Genomic DNA, 12,114 nt, shown 5'->3' on the forward strand with positions numbered 1-12,114 from the left:
CTCACTGTCACGAATCTGGTCTGCACTCCCGGTCACTCACCACTAGAGGTCACCCGCTCACCACATGGACTTTCACACCACACATCACATGGACTCCAATTCCCATCATCCCACTCTGATCACAGCTGTCACCAATATCTCATTGCACCAATCACATGCACACCTGATCACACAGCATCACCAATCACACACACTATTTCACCCTGGACATTCTCTCCCCAGTTGCCGAGTATTGTATGCATTTTCGCTGCTTTACGAAGTCCCGTTAGTTTTCCTTGCCTAGCCTAGCCTAGCCTAGCCTAGCCTAGCCTAGCCTTTGTTTTCCCGTGTTTGATTCTCGCCCATGTTCCCTGGATTATCTCTCTGCCTTGCCCACTGGATTCTGTTCGCCAATCGTCGACCTTTGCTTGCCCTAGGATTACTCTTTGTTTTGTCTCTGCCATACCTGTTTGCCATTGTCTGACCCTGCCTGTACGACCACGTCTTTGCCCAATAAAGTCTGCAAATGGATCCGCACGCCTCTCGTCTCGTCAGCCCCGTAACACTCACCTCTCAAAGTAAAACAGACAGTATGATTAATCTGCCATTCATACAATTGTTCAGTTGTGTACCTTTGACTATTTTGTTGCATTACTACATTTTTGTGTTTTAAAGCATGTTTAGAGACACTGATCGTTTGGTCTGAAGAGTCTTACACTAAAAGTGTGTAATGATTACATGAGTGCTAGACACACTTAGATTGCAGATGAAATTTAGACCGCTGATTCACATATTTAGTCAGACTAAACTTCTGTTTAAAATCAAATGTCTAAAAAAACACTTATCTTCATACATTCTCCTACTACATTGTTGGGGATGTACAGTGAAGGAGTGGATGCCGAGCTGCCATATCCTTCATATTGATATTAATTATATTATTTCTTGTTTGACTATTAATCAAGTTATGGCAAGAGTGAAATGTGTAATCTTATGTGCGCTTATGAGATATTAAAGATTTAGAACCTATCAGAATTTTGATGACTTATGCATTGATGCAATTAGCAACCTCTGTTAGGGTATAATTGCTGGTGTTTTTGAATTGTACGCAGAGCGGCCTACGAACTCGATTGTGAGTCTTGAAGCTGACTTCTGCTGATGAAACTGCAAACTATCTTCAGTAAATTTTCTTCATTTTAGATCGAATCTCTTGACTTCTGGCCTTCATTCAACACACCTGGTCCGAGGGTCTTTACTGTAAATTCCCCTACAACAGTATAAAGTCTTTCACACATCTTTCATGCGCTGTGTTTTGGTCTTGTGTTACATGCTAAATTATCTAAAAATATAGACAAAATGCACTACAAACCTATTTATCAACACACTTTTAGCACCCTCTTTTATGTCATGATGCTTTACGAGTCGACTGTCTAGGGCAGTGGTTCCCAAACTTTTTCTGTCGGGCCCCCCTTTTGCAGAAGAAAAAATGAAGCCCCCACATACACATAAACACACCTCCAGGAGGATTTGTTTGAAACATTGTAATTCATTAACACAAATTCAGTGTGACAACTTACTGAGAAAAAAAACTAAGTAAGAAACTAGTCCCTTTTAGAGTAGAAGCATTAAAAGTAAAGCATGCAGCTTCAACATTATTATTATTATTATTTTTAACTATGTAACAGTATTCATTGTTTTCAACAGATTTTCTCAAACTCGCCTCTGCACAAAAATCGAATTATACAGATATGCCTCATCATATTTTCTTCTCTTTGTTGTAGTTGTGGGGCCTCATTTATAAAATGTTGCGCAGAAACCATCCTAAATTTGATCTTACGATCATTTCTCAAATATGTGTACGTTTGATTCATAAAATGAACGTACGAACAGAAAACGCGCATACGCGTCTCTTTCAGATGTGAAATCTATGTATCGCAAATGATCTTCAACTTGCACGCAATTGAATGGTTTCAGCTCTCTGCCTTGAAAACAACTCCTAATTAATGTCATTAACATATAAAATATTACCAATCATCATAATTTACTCCGACAATAAAAAGTGCGTACGTCTGCTCAGACCCTGACGTGACGCTAAGCACTTTTCCACGTCAAAGACCGTCTTTATAAATATGAGCGCTGGCGTGGATTTAAGTGCGCACACACTCTACGATCAAATCTGAGCGTACGCACGCTATATAAATGAGGCCCGTGATGTTTGAAGTAGATTCATCATCTACTTTATGTTTACCTGGCACTTGTTGTCTTTTCAAAAACTTGTCCATGGTTAGAGCAGAATGCGTCATTCATTCATAATTTTATTCGGCTAACGGCAATTCTCATTTATGATTAATCAATTGCACCATCTAGTGGTCTGTTATTTAACGACAACAACCGCTAGAACTGATAACAGACCGCTGCAGCGGGTACTGCGAGTCGTCTTGAGGTAATAAAATATGATGAAATTAATATTTTCTGCTCATTTATTTACATATGTGGCAAGAAGCCATAATTACCAAGATAATTTCACAGTGGGGTCTTGTATCACCCTGAAAACATTTATTTTTACATAGAAATCTAGGGATGCACCGAAAAGAAAATTACTGGCCGAAACCGAAACTGCTTTGTAATAATTATTTATTATTTTATTAAATAATATTAAGTCATTTTTGTAAGACTTTTTAAATTTAACTCAATTTTAATGATACTGAATTTAAAAATCACAAGCCAATAAAATAACCACGTTTATTGAAAGTAACAATCAAATTGGACAGAAAATATAGCCTATTAATATTAAATATCAATCAATATATTACTTTTATTCAGTTTTATTAAACAGAATCGGATATAACTTTTTTTATAGACCTACAAAGCTATTATTATCAGAGCATAGCGTCACGAGAGGGTGGCGTCATTTTACCACCGTTGTGCAGTACAGCTGTACTACAGCATGTTACATAGAAAGTATACAAGAAAGTATACATAGAAATTTTCTGTTGGCGCGTTATTTGAGCGGACTTTGCTTTGCGCACATTCATAGAGCGAAATATTCAGCGGAGTGTCACGACGACAGTGATTAGAGAGAGAGAGAGAGAGAGAGAGAGTGTGTGTGTGCTGAATACTGCCGGGCGGCGCGGCAGATATTTTCGGCTCATTGGACCGTTTTTCTCTTTTGAAATTTCGGTGCATCCCTATAAATATCGGCTGACTGTATGTACACTAGCCTTGCCGCGCCCCCCTTATCATAACTCCGCGCCCCCCCTAGGGATCGCGCCCCCCAGTTTGGGAACCACTGGTCTAGGGGAAGCAGAGAAAATCTTTTGTCAGAAGACTAAGAAACTGTTATAGTATAACAAATAAGGATATTACCAATACTGTAATGCAACTTGGCAAAGGATGCAGAATTTATTTATTTATTGCTGTACAGTAACTGACAGGATATTCCAATGTGTGTTTACCGTATATACAGTTGTTTGGTTTTTGTACTTTTCTCTTCTAGTGCTTTTCATCTACTGTAAGATAACTTTACAGTAGTGTAATGAAAGTAAACTTTTCTTAAAGTTTATTGGTGAATTTTACTGTATCTGCACAACTCTATTTATGCTGCATACGGTAACAGATATTGACTTGCAAGATGTTTCCTGTTTTCCTAAAAAGAGGTTTTTGTAACAGTGTTTTGAACTGATCTCACTGGTGTTCTCTAGTCACTAAAATAGTCTGTGTATTTGACAGCTTTGTGTGTCATCTGAGGCCAATGGTTAGATTCTGACAAAAGAGAATATGTTTTTGACTCAAATGTTTGACTTTGATCTGGAAGTTTGAAGTTTGCACAAGCTGGTGTGTTGTTTTGAGATTGTGTTTAGTTGTGAGAAAGTGGTGAATTGTTTCATTAATTGTGTGTTAGCAATCGAGAAAAACTGTAAAATGATCAGGAACTGTTTTGTTAAGAGTTTAAAACAATCGAAAATTAAAGATATTCACGAGCAGAATATGTCTGCACACACTTGTAATGAATATTGAGTATTATGGCAATCGACAATGGACACTTGTATAATTATTTTTTTATTATTCGCAAAACAGGTGTTCAAGAATAATAATTCAAACAAGTGTGTGTTTGGTTAATAATAATTCAGATTTCATAGCCCAATTTTTGCTGGGCAAAAAGAGTTTTATGAAAGATAAAATTCAATCATTGACAAAAGGATTTCTTGGAAATGCAAAAGTATTGATTTCTTTTCAGGCAGACAGAAATCATTCACAGTGTTTCCTGTCACACAATTCTGACATTTCATCTCATTTGTACTCGTACACCGATAAAGAGGCACTAGCTCATTAATCATTATGAAATCACTGGAAATTTTCATATCGGCATCCTTCCAGAGCTCTTCAAACACAAAAATATTTCCCTTAAACAGTAAAACAATTATGACACATAACAATTCTCAAAAAAAAAAAAAAAAAAACATAGTATTGATTACACTTTTTTTCAATTGCTAACATCCGCTTGTCCAATCTCTAGTCACATTTTAACACAATTAGCACAACATCCGTATGTTGTGACCAAACCATTAACACAATTTGTGTTGTTTTCACACAATATGCAGTCAATTACCATGTTTCTAAAATGCTTACATTTTCTTTTCATACAAGCTTACCCAAAACCAAAATCATGGATCTTTTTAGTCTTATTTACAAATGCTTAAACACAGAATGTCATAAATGAAGACCTAATGTTCCAAACCTTAAATATAGTATAAGCTTCTACTTCTGCAACGACAGCAGCTCAGAAGTATTGAAAAAATCTCTCTATATAAAATATTGTAACAACTGATAAGCATTTTTAAGTAACAGATCACTGAAATATTTAGAAATAGCTGATTCCAGGCTCAGTTGGAGGAATAGTCAGGTGTTGAAGCTCTTTTCATTACATCAACAACATAGAGTGAAAAAAACCTCTTTGAATTGGTTTTGTGGATGCACGACAACACAGAATCAGAAAGAGAAAAAATAATGCCTGGGAGAGGGAGATGAATATAGGAGGTCGAGAAGTAGTTGGATCGGAAAAAGGGAGAAGGGGTAGGGGAGAGAAGTGAGAATGTGTGCATTTTTATGTTTGTTTGTTTGTTTTTTTCCCACATGTGGAACCTACGAAAGCTTATTTCTGCCATGGAATATATAAAGGGTAATTTTGACTTCATCTCAGAATTCTGACTTTTTTCTTGTAATTGTGAATGTACAGTATCTCACAATTCTGATAAAGTCTGAATTACAAGATATAAACTTGCAATTCCAATAATAGAAGTCTGAATTATGAGATAAAAAGGTAACAATTACTGTTTTTACTTTTATTGAAGGCTAAATTACCAAACACTATGGATTTTTATATTGTCTATTATATGCAGGTAGAACTGAAACATGACAAGTAATGCAGTTTTTGTAAAGCCATCAACTGTTTTTGACAGTTACTGTGCTTTGATTGACTACATACTGTATTTCTGTTGGATAGAAACCAATGCTAATGTTTTGACCGAATGACTTGATTTCGAATCATGTTTGCTGTGTTTTGTGTTAGTATATGTAGAAAAAGGTATTCAGCATATTGAAATGTAGAGTTTGTGTTTATTTAACAAAATGCGGTTTTGGCCAGAAAATTAACTATTTGGCTAATTGTAGGATGTAGGTGTGTTGCTGTGTTAAGACTTTACTTTAAGTATTGGTAAATGCTTGTTAGCAATTGAAAGAAAACTGTAATAAAGAAATAATGACTAAATTACAATTAAATTAAATTAAATTAAATTAAATTAAATAGTGGTCTTTATGGATGGATATAATCTACTGGAAAATTCATAAAACATGAGAGAAACTCACCATTTAATGGGTGAATTCATTTATTTAATCATGCATATCATCATGGAATTTTGGATTTATTAACAGGCAAAAAAAATTGTTTATATGCAATTAACTTCATAAACACTTCCATTGTTAAGCTGGACATTAAGTGAATGCATAGAGTTCCTGACCATTGTCTAGTGTGTCACAATTATGTTCTGTTAAACCCATTTTCATTGACTTTTAGTTTGTTTATCTTCACTCGCATTTCCTTTGTTCTAGTTTCCCATCACTCATTTGTTACCATGGACACTAACTCAGTCTTCACACCTGCTCATCATTTAGTTCATCACCATTGTGCATTTAAGTTCCTCCTTGTGCACTATTCAGTGGTCTGGTCTCATTAATGTTAAGTTGTTTGCTTGCCCACTCGTTGGATTTTTGGCTGTGGATTATTAAATCTTTTTTGAACTTGATTTTCATCTTCTTGTGCTTCTTACAACCTAAACGTGACACAGTGGGGCCATTTGCATAAATATAGTCATTATGTTAAGACTGTATCTAAACAACTATTTTCAGATTCAAAATAGATCAATCTGACTTTAAAAAGTTGACCAAACTTAAAGAAAAAAAAAATAATTGATTGACTAACTTTTAAGACTCGTCTAAGCAGTTTATGTAACCGGCCACTGAATGTGATTTTGAGACTAAGCACAAAGATTAACGCGTCACTATAGCTCTTTATTTACCTTCAATTTCCCTGAAGAGCACACATTTCACTGAAGTTTTTTTTTTTTTTAACCTTTGATTGATATAAGCTGAGGTGTATTCCAGAAAGCAAGGTTAACTTACGTCACATATACCCTGAACTTTCGGTTGATTAACCCAAACCTTGCTTACTTGAGGTATGCTGGTTCCAAAACCGCATCTGGGAGTAAGGTCATGGTTAATACACAAGACATTCAACAGAATCGACAAGTCATTATGTAAATGGCAAAAGCGTGCCATACTGCTTCTTTCTTTTGTTCAATGGCCATTTCCATACCTAGTGCATATCGCCACCTAATTATTATCAATAATTTTTCAAGCTTTTCGTGTCATCTTTAATCACTGAGAATAAAAATTATATTGTTTGTTTGATGCTGATTAAGACATATGATAATGCATTTTAACATCCTTGTTTCTGTCAGGGTTGGGTGAAGGGATAAAGAACGAGGACTCACTTGCAGGAGGAAAAAGGGCTTTATTAATAATAAGATAAAATGAACAAACAAAAACTACCCCGTAGGGGAAAACAGACTGGCAAAAGGCTGGACAGGACAGGATACAACCAGGGTAACATCGACGATGAACTAGCACAGGACTGCAAACACAAGGAGATTATAAAGGGAGCAAATGAGGAGGGTAACGAGATAAACACAGGTGGGGTAAATTAACCAATAATCAGGAAACAAGACGGGTGGGGTCAAGAGAGCACATGGCACTCAGAAAGCAAGATAAAAGCCATGTGCTCACACAAAAAATAAATGGCCAGCAAAAAATAAATAAAAATCACCAGCTCTGTGCAAAACAGGACGCGAACACGCAGCTAATGAGAATACTCATAAGTCGCATGTTCAAACAAGACATGACAACATGAAAGCACGCAGCCAATGAAAAACACAAGCTGCGTTCCACAACACAACACACACATGGACAGAAGAGCACGCGGGGAGTGCCTGGTGTCCCTAATGAGGACACCAACAACAAGACAGGAACATGACAACGCAAGACCAAAACATGAGAACACAAGACAGAAAGGAGTCAACAAACAGAGACAATAAAGGGTGGGAGGGAGGGAAGCCAATCCAGTGCCAGCAGGACACCCCAGAAGGTCATAAAAAGGGGCCAGGGAGGGGTGGGAGGGTTGAGCCAGGGAGGCTCAGGCAGTTCAGGAGTCCCGGCAGGGGGCCAGGGTGGAGCTGGAGGGATGGACCAGGGAGGCTCCAGCCGAATAGGAACCACAGCAGATGGCCAGGGTGGGACCGGACACTTGGCAGACAGGATGGGTGGAGCCCGTATCAAGGAGGGAGCCGGCAGAGCAGGGAGCTTGGGCAGAGCACTCATCAAGGGCGGAGCTGCATCAGGGCAAGGAGATTGGGCGGCGGCGGCAGAGCAAGGAGCTTGGGAGGCGCCGGCAGGGCAGGGAGCTTGGGAGGCTCGGGGCGACCTCCTGGCCAGCAGCGGGGTCTAGAATGGCCTCCAGGTCTTGAAGGGTGGAATAAGCCATCCTCCTCCTCCTCCGTTTCCGAGAGCAGGACGCAGCTGTGGCATCGTCATCCACCACAGGGGGTGCAGTGGCATCATCTGTCACCTCTGGGGGCACAGCGGCATTGTCGGCCACCACTGGGGGCGCTGCAGCCCTTTCAGCCACCTCTGGGAGAAGGGTCTGTCTGCAGACTGCAAGAGAGGGGCGTAACTGGAAGGAGGCGTAACTTGAAGAAAGGGGCGTAACTTGAAGTTGTCCAAATCACACAGAACCACGCGAGATGTCAAAACGAGATGTTGTCGGGCTGCGTCCGAAACCGCATACTTTCTTCAATAAGTACTTACTTAACGAGCGCTAAAAGAGTACATACTCTACAGCCTGAATGCGTTAATTATGAATGCGATTTGGATATCATCCGTTATGTTGACGTTATCACGTGACCTAAGACGTTATAACAAGCGCAACAAAAGATATGAGTGACAGGTTTAATTTTTAATTTCATCTAAATTTGCTCATTTTGTGGTCTTGTTGAAGAAACAGCTGCCCTTTTATTTTGTGATTGTAGTAGTCAATACATTTTGTGTTGATTTAAGTTCTTATATTTGTAACTCCACTAATGTGATCCACAGTTTTATCCTTAAAGCATTTTTTATTTTATTTTTATTACAAAAACCCAAAATTGTTATCTCTTGAATATTTTAATTATTTTATCATCCACAAGCAAACGTGGCTTAAATCTCCTGTTTTCTTTTTCTTGTTGAATTTAACTTTCTTGTTTCATCCTCGCTTCTAAAAAAATCGTCATGATGAATTATTCAAAGATATTTAACCTCGTCACTGTGCTTTTTTCTGTGTATATTATCTCATACTATGATGAACGCATGAAATTTTTGTTTACCGTTTTATGCCATTTATGATTGTTCATTGTTAGATACAACCATCTTTCCCTGATCTTTTATGTAATAAGTTCGGCAATAATAAAAAAAAGAGAGACAGGTGCACTAACACCTCATATCATCACTAACTCAACAATCTAGTACGGTTTTCCTCAGCGTTTGAGATGTCAGCACAAAGGACATGTCGGGCAGCTGCTCGAAGATCTCGCCTTTGGAGAAGACTGTTGATTTTATACTCTAAAAATGTAAGTATTTGTACTTAAAAATTAAGATTACCCCAGAATGAATTGCATCATTTTCCCACCCCAACACTTACACGCAATAATAATGATAAGTGCTAACCAATAATTATAATTTTTTTTAAACTTAAAATGACAAACAAGTAAAACAAGCAAAATTTAATTTTGTCGTGACATGGCTATACATGAATATACACTAGTTGAACAAATGCAGTCAAAGTGAATACATCAATTTTCAGTCAAGCAATTAATACATTAAAATATATTTTATTTAATGACAACAATAAGAAACATGAATAAATAAGTATAAGAATGAATAAAAGGAAGCATCACAATAAATACATACAATATACAAGTCAACAACAGATGAAACAAAGCTTCATTCAAACTTATTGTTCTAACAATCATGTTTTTACAGACGGTGAACCCACATCCTACAGTCATCTCAACACAGCTGAGCCAGTTCTGCAGCTGCGCTGTGCTTCACAATCTTGCTCTTCTCAATGAGGACATCGTTGACCCAGAGGATGAGGAAGACCATGATGACACCCCTGAACCACACAACCTTGAGGCAAGAGCAGGAGAACATGTGCGGGATAATCTGTGTCTGCTTCAAACATTCGTGTGCTGCTCTCCATGAGCACCACTACCTGTAAAACATTTAAACAGAGTTAAACATTTACAATTCATGTTGTCAGCTTTCCATTTCTTGCCAAATTTTATTTCATGTTTACAATTACATGCATTTTTTTTTAGTTGTAGCTTTATTACTTCTGTAGTGGGCTAAACCACTGAACTGGTCAGCAGAAGGTTGCTGGTTCGTCACTGGCGTGTCCTTCAGCAAGGCTCTTTTCTCCAGGTTGATCCAGGGGATTGTAGGTCCCTGTAATAACAGCACTGGAAATCACTTTCGATAAAAGCTTCATGACTATTTTTTGATGATGCTTGTGAAGCTTCTGAAAGTCAGCCTTCACTGTATGAACAGAGACCAGCAGAATAAACTTGACCAATGTCACATCCTCGATGTCTTTTGGTCTTTCTCTAGATGTTCTCGCTGGCTCTGGGGTCACTGATGATGAAGAGACCACAGCAGCATCTGGTTCAGATGAGGGCAGGTGCAGTGTTGGAGCGTCTAATTCATGGCACTGGATCATTTCCAGGATGCTGCTGTGGACTCTCCATCCTCAGCGCTCACAGCAGCCTGCAGACATTTCAGATCATACAAAAACAGCCAAACATAATACACAAGCAGTCATTTTAACAGCACAATGTCATCTGATCTCTGTATTAAAAGTAATAAAATGATCTTACTTTATCCTTTTGTTTCAGGTTTTCCCTTTTTTCCACAAATGTCGCTGTCACCTTGTCTTGCAGGTCCTGCTCCACCACAAAAGATCTGCAGCAAATGCACAGGAATCAAGAATCAGAAAAGTGCTGTAATAGTTGTTTGAAATTACAATAATTAAAATAAACTACAATTTAAGATTTAAAAGATGTTTTATTGATGTCTGTAGTGTACTCACTGAGAGTCTTTGATGGCAGCATTCCTTCATCAGTCACTCTGCACCGGATATACACTCGTGTGTCTCATCTGTCCCTGTAACATCCAGACAAGAGTCAGTCAGCTGTGATTTATCTGCTCAATACTGCATTTACATGTTGAGGTAGTTGCTGATGTAACTCCCTTTTTATCCAACACAAGTTAGGCCATAGTTCAATTAGGACATTTGAGTAGCTTTTATAAACGTGCCTTGGATAAAAACACTACTGATGGGCATCTTGAGACAAAACAATTATTTTAAGATCAGTCAGTTCAAGTTGCTTTCAGTTAAAACAGCTCAGACATGCATTTTAGTCTGGGACTACTCTTGACTAGCCTTGTCGTCTTTACACCTTTTGAATTATATATTGCTTACACCTACTGAAAATAAAAAATAAAAAAATATTCTCACCTTGTCAATATACAAGCGGCCATCTTGCCAATAACATCTCGTTTTGACATCTCGCGTGGTTCTGTGTGATTTGGACAACTTCAAGTTACGCCCCTTTCTTCAAGTTACGCCTCCTTCCAGTTACGCCCCTCTCTTGCAGTCCGCAGACAGACGCTATTGGCCTCTGGGGATGCTGCAGCATATTCAGCCACCTCTGGGGGGACTGCAGCTTCTTCGGCTGGAGGATTCCCCTGACGAGCTAGGAAATCGATGAACCCCACAAACATCAGATGATCCAGACCTCTCACCAGTTGAGGGACTCATCAAGGGCATAATTAAAAAGGTCCTTGAGGGCCGCATCATTAGCCCCTTTCGCACCGCTTTAGTTCCAGAACTAAAAGTACAGTACTAAAGTACTGGGACAATTTTGCGCGAACTATTTCCTAGTACCATTTAAAGGGTTGCATTCGCACCGACAGTTGGTACTTGGAAGTAACGTAAGCCGGTAGACAGCAACGTCATTTGTGCCCGGCATTCAACAACGAAAACAAAGAAGAACAACGTTAACAACAGGAGGATGGAGGACGCTGTGATCGGAGCTGTGTTTTTGTTGTGTCTTGTGGGGCTCACAATAATGGACATGGAATGTCGACGTAACTTATACGTCAAGCGATTGAAAGATCGGAAAGGAGTTCAAAATGTTCAAAAATGCCTGCAGTGCAAACTCCCTCAGGTCAGCCCCCTGTTGATGGAGGGAGCTCAAGGTCTTAAATTGGAGCATGTGTTGGTACAGAGGGCCGGAGAGTGTGGAGGCTGGTGGCCGGTGCAAGCCCTTCCTCCGCTGAGTCCTCATCTTGGCCAGTTAGTTCTGTCAGGGTTGGGTGAAGGGATAGAGAATGAGGACTCACTTGCAGGAGGAAAAAGGGCTTTATTAATAACGAGATAAAATAAACAAAACAAAAACTACCCTGTAGGGGAAAACAGACTGGCAAAGGCTG

At 38.8% G+C, this 12,114-nt stretch overlaps 1 long non-coding RNA gene across 1 annotated transcript; it reads right to left on the minus strand.

The window, feature by feature from the left end:
• Positions 1–9,695: 9,695 nt before the first annotated feature.
• LOC131520379 (uncharacterized) lies at positions 9,696–11,279 on the minus strand. Its single transcript, XR_009266045.1, has 5 exons — positions 11,138–11,279; positions 10,709–10,782; positions 10,497–10,581; positions 9,957–10,068; positions 9,696–9,835 (listed from the first exon to the last, which is right to left on the minus strand). It is a non-coding gene; the product is annotated as an uncharacterized LOC131520379 (long non-coding RNA).
• Between the last annotated feature and the right edge of the window lie 835 nt (positions 11,280–12,114).

This window comes from Onychostoma macrolepis, chromosome 15 (genome assembly GCF_012432095.1).
Source record: "Onychostoma macrolepis isolate SWU-2019 chromosome 15, ASM1243209v1, whole genome shotgun sequence".
Classification (NCBI taxonomy): Eukaryota; Metazoa; Chordata; class Actinopteri; order Cypriniformes; family Cyprinidae; genus Onychostoma; species Onychostoma macrolepis.